At 38.7% G+C, this 14,373-nt stretch overlaps 1 protein-coding gene and 1 long non-coding RNA gene across 5 annotated transcripts in view; one reads left to right on the top strand and one right to left on the bottom strand.

Moving 5' to 3' along the window:
• Nucleotides 1-686: 686 nt before the first annotated feature.
• The window catches only part of pacsin3 (protein kinase C and casein kinase substrate in neurons 3), a 44,507-nt gene continuing 30,820 nt past the window's right edge, over nucleotides 687-14,373 (top strand). For 2 of the 4 annotated variants that reach the window (XM_031323524.2, XM_031323519.2), the window contains exons 1-2: nucleotides 687-1,124; nucleotides 8,643-8,708. The gene's annotated coding sequence lies outside the window, so the exon portion shown is untranslated. Of the gene's footprint in view, nucleotides 1,125-4,003; nucleotides 4,028-8,642; nucleotides 8,709-14,373 lie in introns of those variants that run through there. The other 2 variants (XM_031323520.2, XM_031323522.2) reach the window with 2 other exon arrangements.
• LOC116067191 lies at nucleotides 4,540-14,348 on the bottom strand. The gene is made up of 3 exons (XR_004109139.2): nucleotides 13,864-14,348; nucleotides 8,555-8,558; nucleotides 4,540-4,765 (listed from the first exon to the last, which is right to left on the bottom strand). It is a non-coding gene; the product is annotated as an uncharacterized LOC116067191 (long non-coding RNA).

Here is a 14,373-nt window from a genome sequence, read left to right as displayed (position 1 = left end):
ATTTATTTTTTAAATATCAACCTTTCAATAATATTGTTAACTATACTATTTTTGGTTTGGAGTTAAAGGTAGATTATAAAGATATTTTCTTTTTCTTTATTTTACAGTATCAAGTTAATTAACAGGCATAAGATGAAATGGCTTGTAAAATAAAAAAAACTTTCGCTTTTGAAATCCACAGTTTGTAAATATGTCAAGATTATATGTTTTTTGTTAGTACAATTTTAAAATTCAATTTGTCTTACATGAAAAACAATAAATTGGCTTTTAAAATACATCTAATTTTTAAATATCCACAATTATTAATATATAATTTACTACCATTAGTCGTTTGTTGTTTGGACTGGAAATAAAGAGATATAACGTTTTTTGTTTGTTGGTTTCTTTTTCTTTTTTGACTGTGAACAAGTGAATTAATCTGACAGGGTTTTCCACTAGTCTATTAAGATAGTTTTTTTAACTGTAGGCCTACTGTACGTAGGTACAGTAAAGGGAGATTTTTTTTTAGTTTTGTATTACTAATTATTTTTTTAGTTGCTACGAATTCTAATTCATGTATTAAATGAACTCATTACTATGCTCATGTGAGGAGATGGATGTTTTTTTCCCAGCCTGTAGTAGCGGTTTTCCCGACAGCCCTGAAGGCAGCATAGAGCCGGGCAGCAACAGTGAAGGGTTAAACTGTGTAATAGGATGAATGGATATTGTGGCGAGCAGCATCTGATTACACAGACACGCCAGTAGGCACCGGAGGGGAGAAGACACTGTAACTGTTTATCCACCAGCCGAAACTGTTCCTCAGTCCCCTCCGAAGAAGAAACCCTTTTTATTTTTTAAATTTCACTCAGGAACTTTACTTTTTAACCGAGGAGAGAAACACCGAAGCCACGGTTATCTAGTGGTACATTTTTCGGATCTTCCCACCGTATAAATGGCTGAGGGGGACCGACGGGTGACTGCGGAGTAAACCTGAAAGATGTCGCAGTTTGCGGAGGTTTGAAAGAGGACTAGCTAAACGCTGTGTTTTTTTAACGAGGGAATCCACCAGGAGAGGCGGTCAGACCCGGAGAAGAGAGCGGCTGCAGCTCCGAGAGGATTTTGGTTTGTTCCTCGGAGAGAAACAGGTAAGAGACCTCACCTGTCTGCACACAGCACATGTTGACACTCTGCGGTATCATAATCCTGTTTATATATATATATATATATATATATATATATATATATATATATATATATATATATATAAACATCAGTACTTTCACCAACCGAACTAGTTAACGTTATCGAAAACTGACATGTAGCTAGCTAAGGTTGACAGTTGGCTGCATGATATAAGGAAAATGTGCAATATGCTTTTATCAAAAAGCTCTAAAAACCTAGCTATCAGTTACGTTACTCTTAAAAAGTATACAAAGGTTTACAGGGATAATTCTTCTTTACCAAACAGTTAAAACTCACATTAAAGCTTAATTAAGTGTTTTTTCACCAGTAGGGGGCAGAAAATCTAAAAGACATCGTTAACTTATCAAGTTGTTATTGCTGTAAATGTTGGCCGACAGTTGTCTGTTTACCAATCCAGCAGACATGGAGCAACATCTTTGAAGCACAGGCGTTGCTAATGCTAGTACCTGCACTAAATGTTAGCTAGCTTTAAAGATACTGCTGCTAGCTTAGCTTAGTCAAAGTTGCAGCTCCAGTGTGTACAGAGTGCCATTAACTTTGTATTATCAAAATACGCCCAAATATGGACACACCAATAATAAAAATAATACATTTTATTTGTACTTGCATGAAGTATACAATAGTTAACAGTTTTAGCTCCCATTTTAAAGCTGTATGAAGTGATTTTTTTTTTTTTACCAGTAGGGGCAGAAAAACTAAAAGATATTGTTAGCTTATCAAGTTGTTTGCTAACATGTTAGCCGACAGTTGTCTGTTTACAAATCCAGCAGACGCAGAGCAATATTATTATTTTAGAGGCACAGGTGTTGCTAACGCTAATAACATTACCAGCACGTGGTTATTATCAAAATAGGCCAACATATGGACACATCAATACTCACATAAATTATTTAAAACAATTACAGGGTAGTTCATTCTCCTTTTTCAGATGTTGGATTTATCCAAACTTTTAAGACTTTTTTTTTTAAAGCTGCTTTAAGTATATTTGATGAGTAGAAAACACAGAAGCACAGCCACAGCATACTGTTATCTTAACAAGTTGTTATGGCTAATATGTTGGTCGGCACTGGGACGATAATGTTGTTCTATGTCTGTCTGCTTGGCAATATTCACCCTCCTCTTAGCTCTGTTTTGGTCTCCACCAACTCCTGAGCAAAAAACAACAACATCTGACTCATTAGCTGCTAGATGATTTCTTCACCAGTTGGTCACTAAATTTGTCATTCTGCTGCAGGGTGCTGTGGACCGAACGGTCAACTTGTTTGTTTGTTCATTTACATCATGCAAATAAACATACAGCACACAAGTCGACTGTATGAAAACCAAAAATGCTATTTGAATAGTCTAAACAACCTTAGAACAGGTTATAACAAAATAAAGGAGTAATACAGAATCAATAGCCTAATTGTAGTGACAGATTTAAGAAGCCAAGAGGCTTTTCATGTGGCTCCCTTTTGAATACACATAATTTACAAACAATGTGCAGAACCAATGTTTTTGAAATAAAAATGTATACACTGGAGTTTATTTGGGAACTATTAAGAATGGCAGAACTTCAAATGTGCCATAATTTACCAAAACATTGAGCCGAAAGAGGCTGAAAAGCTTTATAGAGTTGAAGAGTTGGGTGATAATTCTGTTTGACCTTTTTTCCTATCGCTACGGAAACCAAAACTTGCGCATGTTAAATTTGGAACCCATGATCAGATTTGAAACCAAATCCTAAAACGATTCCAAACGATTCCACTGGAATCGTAATTTTTCAAACGATTCCAAGTACCTTAAACCTAAAATGCTTAATGTTTAAAATGCTTTGTGAATCTGGCACCTCATGATGGTTAAGAAATGAGTGTTGAGTGGACACATTCTCCTCTAAATAAAATACCACTAAAGGTTTCATCAGATGAGACCAGTAGTCAATTGGTTAATAGAAATCCATGTGTGGGAGTTTGGGAGTCCCTGACAGGCAGCAGTATTATAGTAGGATCCATGGAGGGGTGGGACAGGCAGGCTGAAACTTTCCCCAAGCTTCAGGCTTCAAATCCTGCCAAGCAATTGGAATTCCATGGAGACGTGAATTATGTCAATGCAGAACGTGAACTCCCACCCAGTCTGTCAGCTCTCTTCTGGTTGGCTCCCATTATGTGCTCGTTTTTAAAACTTAAAGTGACGCTAGCAGTCCAAAACTGAAGAGTGCAGGTCAGGGCAATGTCACTTTTGTGTTTCTGTTTTTAGTTTCATCACATATAGACACATTTTAAACAAAACAGACTCCATGTTAGTTTGGTTCCCCATCTGTTAACCGACAGTATAACGTATTAATTATTTCTCTTTAGGCAGGTAAGAGTTCTTAAGGACATAAAAGAGTACCTAAATAAAAAGGTCAAAAGGAATAAATAAAAGGTATTTTAAGATAAAAAAAAAAAAAACTAAGCAAACTAGAATATTACAATAAAAAAGTTTAAAAAGGTAGTAGTCTTTTTTCAGCCACTCACACTCATTTTTACTACTACTGTACTGATTCTTTTCTATTAATGATTAACCTGACATTCATTTATCCAAATAGTCGTCGATTGTCAGATCTATTTTGAATTAACCTGCAGTCAGAGGCTTTTCATTAAAGCTGTATTTTTGTCAGAGAATCTAAGTCCTCCCCCGTTCTGTGTGGAATTTTCTTGACAGCGAGGCTTCATACAGTCGCACTGCAGTAAAATGTGAACAGCGGGCAAAGCAGGTTCTTCTTTAATCTTTGCAACATGCAACAGATTGTGCCAGGCCAGCCCCAGCCACCATGCCGGCGCTTGCAGGCTTGTTGAAGAGCTAAAAGGGAGCTGGCATGGAGGAGGTTCCGGCCCAACATAGCCTCACTGATGTGGTTCTGGTTAGAAATGAGCTGTGTGTGTGTGTGTGTCTATGTGTTTGTGTGTTTTTGTGTGTGTAAGGCTGAGTTGTCCTTTTCTTTCAGTCTGCTGTACTCCCGCCTCGCTGTGATCCGCTTTCGTTTTGTTTTCTGCCCTTGTCTCGACCAGACAGCCATGACATGGTTTGCTGTCAGTTACACTCAGAGCCTCGGCCTGTCAGACGTTAACAGGAATGAGATCACCACATGCGCGGGGGTGTGAAATGTTGAATGAATTGCTTAAAAGACCTGTAATTACATTTGATTCAGAACTTGGAGATCAAATGTTGCTGCATTGTTTCATGAACATGAGAACAGTTTTCAGTATATCATACTTTAGGGACAATTACGTGTTGGTATCACAGGATATTGACAAGGATTTATAAATATTTCCTTGCGACCCCCCCGTCCCCGTCCCAAACCCACAACAAAATTTCTCTCTCAACCTCTGCCGTATTACAGCAATCAAAAAGCAAATGATATGACCGTATCACAGTAGCAGCTCCCCTATGTCTTCTCCTTTTACAAACCGGTCAAATGTTCTCCAGATTTTCTCATACACCCCCAATTTGCCTCTAAATATGTCAGTCTCTCTGTGGACATACATTGCGCCATATTTTTGATCTAAGCACCAATTGTAGGTGCCTCCATTTTCTTCCAGATGAGAGCTATAGTCCTTTTTGCCTGTATAGCAAAATCAATACATTTATATTCTTGGGGTTTCAGATTTGCTGAATACACGTGCAGCAAAATCATCATCTTAGGGTCAAGTGGAATGTTCACAGACAAGATGAACATTTATTGATCACCTCCCTCCAGAATGATTTAATTTTGTCACACTCCCAGACACAGTGCATAAATGTTCCTTTATATTGACAGGGTTTTTATTTTTTTATTTTTAGAAATTATCCCTAATTATCATATGGCTATTACAACCATGGAGATGAAGGCATTGCTTGTTCTTTTAAAAGTCACTTTACGTGTGGCCGGGTTAGCTCAGTTGGTAGAGCGGGCGCAAATATACAGAGGTTTACTCCACGACGCAGCGGCTGCGGGTTCGATTCCGACCTCCGGCCCTGTGCTGCATGTCCTTCCCCCCTCTCTCTCTCTCCCAATTCATGTCTTCATCTGTCCTGTGGAAATAAAGGCCAAAAAATAATCTTAAAATAAAGTCACTTTATGGTTTTAATTGATTAAAGATCAGGAAAATATGACATTTCAGCTTTATCGTGATATTGCAACAACCAATATCTCAGACGATAAATTCTCCCAATATTAGTTTTTTGACTATATATCGTTTCTAGTTGGCAATCAAGAAGTCATGACCAGTTTCTTGAATCAGTGTTAAATCATGACTAAACTATCAAACAATTAAATGAACATGGACTATAGAAATGGAACCATTTGTATCCTCTAACAAGGTAAAAACTAGTTTGATCTTTTTTTATTTAAATTGACATGTTGTTTAATTTTGAAGCCAGAATCATGAATCACCATCATTTACGAACAAAGCATCACTGAGGGAATGAAGCATTCAAATGAAGTTCTGCTTTTGGTTCTCTTGGAACAGGTCTGTCTTTGTCTGCACCTCTCGCTGCTCTCTAATATCTCGTGTCCTGAAGCAGCTTGTACTGTATGTGGTTTTGCATTGTTTGACCTTTTGTTGCTAACCATTGGCATTCATTGTTTGTGTTCTGGGTAAAGAGGGTGGGGCTCTGGCTCGTGGAACATTCAAAAGTGAGACTGGTGTCAAATTAATAACAGTTATCCAATCATCAGAAAGGCAGTTTCGCTTTACCATCAGGCTGAAGAATTTGGTCGCGATATATATCACTTTGGTTTTAGGTTAGACAATGTTTTAGGCCTATAAACAGTAACTTAAATATCTGAAAAAAACTTTATTTCAGTAGTTGTCAATTTAAATATAATATATTGATTCTGTTGGGCGAAAACCTTGTATGCCCAAAACACTTGCTTTTCAGGAAATGAAAAAGCCTCCATTTGAAAACACAATATTGAGCTATTTACTTTCAGTGAAGTCCGATGAAATCGCCTCGTCACTGTTTAAATATTTGTAAAACCCACAGACAGAGTAAAGGGTGACCAATAGAATGGATTTATGGTAAGAAATCAAAATGACGAAATATGGAGATACAAGGTTTCTGCCCGACAACGACAACCAAGTCTGGATCACTACCAAAACAAGTGCTCCTCCAACCAAAGTTTATTTTCACATTAAGGCTTTTTTTTAATTTTTTAATTTTTTATATTTTATGTGTCAATATTTTTTTACAATATGATGTAGACCGATCATATTTTGCATCATCATGACTGTGTTGTAAATTACAAGTATCACAACTACTGAGATTAAAAAAGTAAGAGGAATACACCTTTTTCTTTGATTTTAATACGACTGATTACTTCCTAGTTGCATGCCAGTGTTAATGTTGATTCAGGTTCCCAAGATATGAAAGACCAATTTAAAGAAAACCCCCGCTCTTATGCACATTTTAGTCCCATTTACTGCAAACACTTCAACCAAGACTTGAACTACAGTTGACTACAATGGTACTGATATTGGTTTTACCCCAAACTGAAATAAAAATTCAAATTACCTTGCAGAGACTTCAATTGCTCATATTATGCTTTTGGCTTTTCCCCTTTCCTTTATTGTGTTATTTATCTTTTTTTGTGCACGTTATAGGTTTACAAAGTGAAAAAGCCCAAAGTCCACCCCAAAGGGACTTACCATCTCCAACAGAAAACACTGTTCACAAACTGCTCCAAACAGCTCTATTGTAGTCCAGCCTTTACTTCAGAGACAAACGTGATCACTTTGTAACACACGTTATAATGCTCGCCTAGCTGCTAGCGTGGCACGCCCTCATACTCTGCTTCTGACTGGCTAGCAGTGTTTACTAGGGATGTCCCGATCAGGTTTTTTTGCCCTCCGAGTCATTTGATTTTGAGTATCTACCGATACCGAGTCCCGATCCGATACTTCTATAATATATTAAAAAAAAAGAATAAAGAAGAGCGAAAAAACAGATCCAGGATGTTCCTTATTTTTTATTTAATTCACCTTATTTTAACATTCAACAACTCTGTTAACAAACAGAGCACTTCTGTTACATATCTCACAGTTTGCTATGGCGATGTTGTTGTCATCAACTTTATAATACCTCCAGACCGCAGACATACTCGCGCTTTCCGCTTCAACCTGCTTCCGTGTTCTACTTTGCCGGCATTTAACCAATAGCGTCTCTGCAACAAAGTGATGTCATGCCGCACGCGTTGCTGTTTCTGTGTGGAGTCAAAAGGGTCTAACTCTGTGCCACCGCATAACTATAGATGTGTTAAAAAATAATGAGAATATCTATACATATATATCTGAGTCCTGATCGGGAGGTAACGTCCGATTCCGATCGAGTCTGAAACCACGTGATCGGTCCCAATTTCCAATCACGTGATCAGATCTGGACATCCCTAGTGCTTACTGCGCATGTGCGACTCCTAACAAAGATGGTACAGAAGTGAGATGTCTCACTCTGTAGCTAAATCAGAGAGCTCAACACACAGGGTGAAAAGAGGAGCTGCAGCAATGTGCAGTACAACAAGAATATGGTGTTTTTTGAAAATTAAACCATGTAAACCTATTCTGATATAACCTCTAAATACAATTATGAACCTGAAAATGAGCATAATATGAACACTTTAAACGTATTGGAAATGGGTAAATCATTGTTAAAGTTACCTTATCATTGTGTGGCGATGTAGTTGTAGTAGGGATTAATTTGTAAACATTTCCCCAAAGGAAGATTTAAATGCCTAAATAAAAACAAATCAAACAAGAAAAAAACCTACATTTACATAATTGTCATAATTCAATAACAAGGTATGTCAAAAGAACAGTTATTTGGCTAAAAAGAAATATAAATGTAATAGTGTGTATTATATTTCATCTTATTTTTTTGTTTATATTTTGGCATTTTAAATCTTCTACTAATCTGAGACAAAACTTCAAAATGAAAGCAGATAAAAGGCTTACCTTGATGGATGACCTATATTACTTTTTTTTTTTGAGTCTCTACAAGGGGGGGAAACATTCAGTAATCTTTAAAAAAAATCATAATATGTCTTTGAAGATGATCAGAAGTACTTGTAGTAAATCGGTTAATGAAAATTCCTGGTGGGGTCTTTTTTTTTTTTAAAACCTGACACTCCCTTCCCAACTCATTCCCCAGGCAGGTAATTTTAGAGGTGTGAGCTAACTGCTGTGACCTCCTCTTATGGGGGGCCGCTGCTCCTCTGGCTTTTTCATTATCCGTCCACTACAGGCTCCATGTGTGGCATTTCACCGCGACCCCCAGAATGTGCCACCTTCCAGCCAGCACCGAGCCATATAATGGCCCGCGCTTCCAGCCCCGTCTGAACGCTGCTGGGATCTAACCACATGCTGCTCCGCTGACTAACAAACCTCTCTGTGTGTTTTCCCTTTGCTGTCGCATCTGCTTCTGAGGGCTCTTCCTCTCTCCGTCTGTCCCTTTTTTTTGCCTCTCAGGCCCGCGGAGACAAAGACTGTCTTCTGTTTGGACGTCTGTCCATCTATATATTCATCTCTGATAAGGTAAGTCCTGTTGTCACTCTGGACTCTACGCTTCAACAGTGCCTGCATTGTTTTTGGTCCAGTACATCATGTTGTTTGTGTGCTGTTTCTGTTCATAATCATGCTTATTGTGCTCCTGTCATCAGTGGTTGAAAGTAACTAAGTACAATTACTCTCTTTACTCTCTTTACTTGAGTATTACGCGATACTTTATACTTCTAATCCACTACATATCAGAGGGAAATGAGACTAAGATTAGAAGATTGACACCTCTTTTCATGTCTGTATGGTAAAATGAAGCTACCGCTAGCTGACAATTAGCTTAGCTTAGCATAAAGACCTAAAATAGGATGAAATACTGTAGTCCGGCACACGGACTACAGTATTTCATCATTACGGATTATGAGGGCTGGTAGGTGTTATGTTGTTATCTTAGACAGAGCCAGGCTAGCTGTTTCCTCTGTTTCCAGTCTTTATGCTAAGCTAAGATGACTGGTTTTAGCTTCATATTAACTGTACAAACATAGAGACGTATCGATCTTCTCATGTTAACCACGGCAAGAAAGCCAATCAGCATATTTCACAAAATGTCAAAAGTATTCTATCAAACATCTTCACACCGACTAGGTTTCTGCGGGACATTTTTAAAGCTTGTCAACATTTTACAGGCAGCAGTTGAGACCTGAAAGTTCAACGTGTTAACGGATGACTTTTAATTGAACTCTGGCTTTTAATGTGTGCAAACAAACATTATACTTTAAATTGTTCCTCGATATAGTAATGAGTTTGGTTGCATTGCTGTGTTTGACAGCAGTCTGACAACATTTACTCATCTCATTTTAGTTTGGAGCGTGTTGCTGTTATAAGATTTGAAGCTGCTGGCTGTGACAACGGCGTAGACACTTCTTCCTTCTTGCATTCTTATAGTCTTCACTCGTCACTCAGCGTGCGCGTGCTAACTTGGCAGTTGTGACGCCACCGAGGCCAGAGGAGCACTGAGAGTCAAGTAATCCAGTAACATGGAAACAAGGCTAATGAAACAGCCTGCGGGCAAGCTCATCCAAGAAGTCCTTCACTCCAAAACCCTACATTTACAAACTTAAGTTGCCACGTCAAGTGACGGACAGTGTAGCATGCAGACTTTCAAACAAACCCATAATGTGCTTTATTTTTTGCCAACATCAATCATGTTGTAATCATTGTGAGCTTGGTTATCATTTTCGTTCTTTAAACAGTGAGTCTCTCATTTGGTAAAGAGACACAGCAGCGCTCTGGCACACCGCTGTTGCTGTTGGCAGAGTAACAGCAGCTGGAGCAAAAAAATAAAAAAAAAAATTTGAAAACACTTTATAGATGTTTGAAGCCTCCAGGCCCTGATGGGTGTTCCTCCCGATGTGTACCTACAGTACATAACTCTCACAAACTCTGCTGGAATGCAGACGTAGCAGAGGAGCTTATAGACTAATACTCGTACAGGCCTCCAAGTGCTTGATGTGTAGAAGCATATAGACAAGAGCCTGGCTGCAGGGAAACTGTTGGTGTACATTAATCAGATTAATGGCCGTGAGTTTTTCCAGTGGAGCTTATGAGGTCTGAACCTGCTTCTCTATCCGTCACTCCCTCCTCCTCATCCCTCCCTCAGCTGGTCTCTCCCCTCCTCCTCCTCTTTACTGGCCTGACCCATTTCTCTATAAACCAACAACTAGAATCCTCTCTCTCTCTCTCTCTCTCTCTCGCGCTCTCTCTCTCTCTCTCTCTCTCTCTCTCTCTCTCTCTCTCTCTCTCTCTCTCTCTCTCTCTCTCTCTCTCTCTCTCTCTCTCTCTCTCTCTCTCTCTCTGCTACCATCACCCACCTCTTTAGCAGGCCTGTATTAGATGCAGATATCTCTGTATTGTCTATTGAATGACACGATTGACAGGATTCCATGTCTCTGATCCTCTTTGTGCTTCTGAACTGAGAATTATTTTTTAACTAAGATATAAATAGTGAAGTAAATTGTACTGTGCTTTGAATGGGAAATGCCTGAACCATTATTTGATATATTTGGTATCATAATTTGTTGTAATTTAACTGACAGCAGATCAATCCAGCTAGTGGCATTGGAGTGTATTAGGAACAGAAATAGTGGTGTTTGCTGTGGTAGTTATGTGGACTACAGATCTGCAAATCTGCATCTACTGTCTTTAAAAAGTGTCTTCACTTGACAAAATGTTTTTTGCAATCAGAACTCTGATGCAAAGCCACAGATGACAAATGCGACCACAACATTTAAAGGAATACTGCACTAAAAATATATCTTTTTGAGTATCAAAACTCTCATTCTGTAGGCTTTAAAGGTGGTCGTGAAAGTTTTGTGTCTTTTCAGCTTGGCTGCTAACAAAGCATCAACACTTCAATAGAAACTTCTCAAACCACTCCTGCAGCATAATCCACTTCTCCAATGTTCAGCTGTATGTTCCCTGACTTTTCATCTAGCGCCACCACCAGGTCAACATTTCAGTTTGTCTTGTTTGCTGACACAGAAGTTGCGGTAGCAGTTGCTCGGATCAGTTAACCTTTTTTAGGTTGATCACAGAAACAAAGGCACATTTAAGAAAAAAAATTAAGTTTTATTTCTACAAGTAAAGTTTTGTAAATCAACTTGTGCAGCTGCTCGCCATTTTCTTAGCACTTTTTCTGTCCACATTCTTCTAGCAAAGATGGAACTTGGAAGATGATGTCTTTATGTTTTTAATCCCACCTTTTAAAGCTCTGATTTGCTCAGTTGTTTTCCCCAACCGGGAGAAATTTGAAGCAGCAATCAGAGGTCTGGAACCAGGCTAAATGATACTCGAAAGACAGATTTCTTTGCGAGTATGTCCTTAAAATACAGACGTACACGATAAAATGACTGTTTAAGTCTTTGTGGTGAGGCAGCCACACCTTAGCAGCACACAAGCACAAAGGGAAGTAGAGGTGTAGAATTCTGTTGTTTATGTCATTTGATACGTGATTAACGTATTCGGCTGCATCTGTAGTAAGTGCGCACTTCTCCTTCGTTTATTTGAGCTCGACAAACCAGCTCCACATGTCCTTTTATGCTGTTGCTGCGTTACAGAAACCGCGTGAGAAGATGCTTGTGTGTTGCTGCGCTATCAGACCTCCTCTTTCTCTTCCTCACTCTGTCTCTTAGGCTCGTAAACGTCCGTCTCTATTTCACTTTCCGTTTTCCACACAGCGGTGGCAAGCAACACTTATCTCATCCCGGACTGAGTTTGTTTTCTCCTGCACTTCCCTCGTCTCATCGCTTATACGTCGCGAGCTTCACTCTCTCATTCCTCTCGTCTTTCAGTGTTCCTTTCATCACTTTTGTCCTCTTTCAACGGCACTCCTGTTCTCTGTCGGTCAGGCCTGACACTCTGCTGCCCAGATTTGGATCAAGGACCAACCTGTAGCTTTTGGATGCCTTCAGATGGTTAATGGAGTGAATGGAAATTAAACCAGGGGCTAAACTGACACAAACATTCTTGAGACAAAAACAAAGCTGTGATGGATGACAGATTTTTTTTAAAGTTTTTAATGATCCCTGGGAATTTCCGTAAGATCATAGAAATCCCTATAAATTGTAACATGAAAATGGGGCTGATAAAACAGCTTGTGGGCCTCAGTCACTATTTCAAGTGACCGATTTTATGTATAATCCAAACAGTACGGTTTGTTTATGTCTCGAGGAGAGGGATGATTTATAACCTGGGTGGTTGAAAACCTGGAGTGCAGATGCTTAAAGGAAAATTTCAATATTTTGTACAGTATAGTGGCTTTCTTTCAGATAGTTACAGTGGTGCTCATAAGTTTATGAACCCATGCTAAAGTTGACTAAAAAGAGGAATACAAAAATTATCTTTTGGAAATTGATCTTAATGCCTTAATAAAGAAAAAAAGGAAAAATCCAACCTTTAAGGACACCAATTTTCTTTGTGAATGAATAATGTATCGTAAATAAATAAATGTTCTTCCTTAAAATACAGGGGGCATAAGTGAGTACACCCCTATGTTAAATTCCCATAGAGGCAGGCAGATTTTGATTGATTTTTAAAAATTTCATGGATCCAGGATACTATGCATCCTGATAAAGTTCCCTTGGCTTTTGGAATTAAAATAGCCCCACATCATCACATACCCTTCACCATACCTAGAGATTGGCATGGGCTACTTTCCATAAGATCATCTCTCAATGCAAATCAAACTAGCTATTAGGCTAACTGAAATAAAACCATGCCATTCTCTAGGTATGGTGAAGGGGATGTGATGATGTGGAGCTATTTTAACTCCAAAGGCCAAGGGAACTTTATCAGGATGCATAGTATCCTGGATCCATGAAATAACTGGCCTTTAAAAATAAAAATCTGCCTGCCTCTATGGGAATTTAACATAGGGGTGTACTTACTCATGCCCCTTGTATTTTAAGGAAGAACATTTATTTATTTATGATACATTATTCATTCACAAAGAAAATTGGTGTCCTTAAAGGTTGGATTTTTCATATTTTTTTAATCAAGGTAATAAGATCAATTTCCAAAAGATGATTTTTGTATTCCTCTTTTTAGTCAACTTTAGCATGGGTTCATAAACTTATGAGCACCACTGTATATGAAAAGATTGATATTACTGTGTGTGTGTGTGTGTGTGTGTGTGTGTGTGTGTGTGTGTGTGTGTGTGTGTGTTTCATATGAAGCCACCACCAGGTTTAGGTCTTTAACCTAACGTTAGTGAAAGTGTTGAAATATGAAAACATCAAACATGCATTTAATATAGAGAGTATTTCACGTTATTCCTCGCCACCATTTGCTCAGCCCTGTTAAATTGTATATAAGGGAGGCTTGGGGGTTTTCTACCCGGAAGTTATTGTAACAAACATTGTGATTGGGCCTATAGTAAAGGGGAAAAACTATGTGGAACTATGCAACAGTGCAATACTTATCATCAAGGGGTCATCTGTGAGTTTTTAGAAATGATGGTCAAAAACAGACGCGTCATCTTCCAGATCGCTTTCCTTTAGATCATCACATTGGCTCTAATGGTGACAGTCTCCTACGGCTACCACTCTCCGCCCTCTGACCATACTTATTTACAGCTCCAGCTGGTCCCTGGCCTCCAGAAGAGTGTGTGTGTGTGTGTGTGTGTGTGTGAGAGAACTGAGGGGATTGAACCCAAGTTTAGGATCAGGGGTCGAGGAATGTAAACATCCTCAAGGAACACACACGCACACACACACAGAAAACTCCCCAGAAATACCCTACGTAAAAACGTGTGAAATGCTCGCTGTTTAGTTAGGTTTTTGGCATCTAAAGTACTTGGTTAAGTTTAGAAAAACATCGTGGTTAGTTTGAGAAACCTGAGACCGCCATCTCGATGTAATTGCTCCTGACCTTTATCATCCCTCTGATACTTTATTTAGTTGCTTATCTCATTTAAGTATTCATTTATGTATGTACTTTTGTTGTTATTCTGGACTGTTCTACATTGATACTAATAAATAAACCATGGAGGAAAAAAAAGAAAAACCTCGTGGTTAGGGTTAAAATCATGGACATTTGTTACGTTACTTCACTGGTTACATACGTGACAAAGTACGTGACGTAATTCCTCCTCCAGAACGCAGCGCAGACGCGCCCAGTGGAAAATAGGGGTTATACTTCATCACCT

This window comes from Sander lucioperca, chromosome 3, assembly GCF_008315115.2.
Source record: "Sander lucioperca isolate FBNREF2018 chromosome 3, SLUC_FBN_1.2, whole genome shotgun sequence".
NCBI lineage: Eukaryota > Metazoa > Chordata > Actinopteri > Perciformes > Percidae > Sander > Sander lucioperca.
This window is presented reverse-complemented; position numbering and strand designations above follow the sequence as displayed.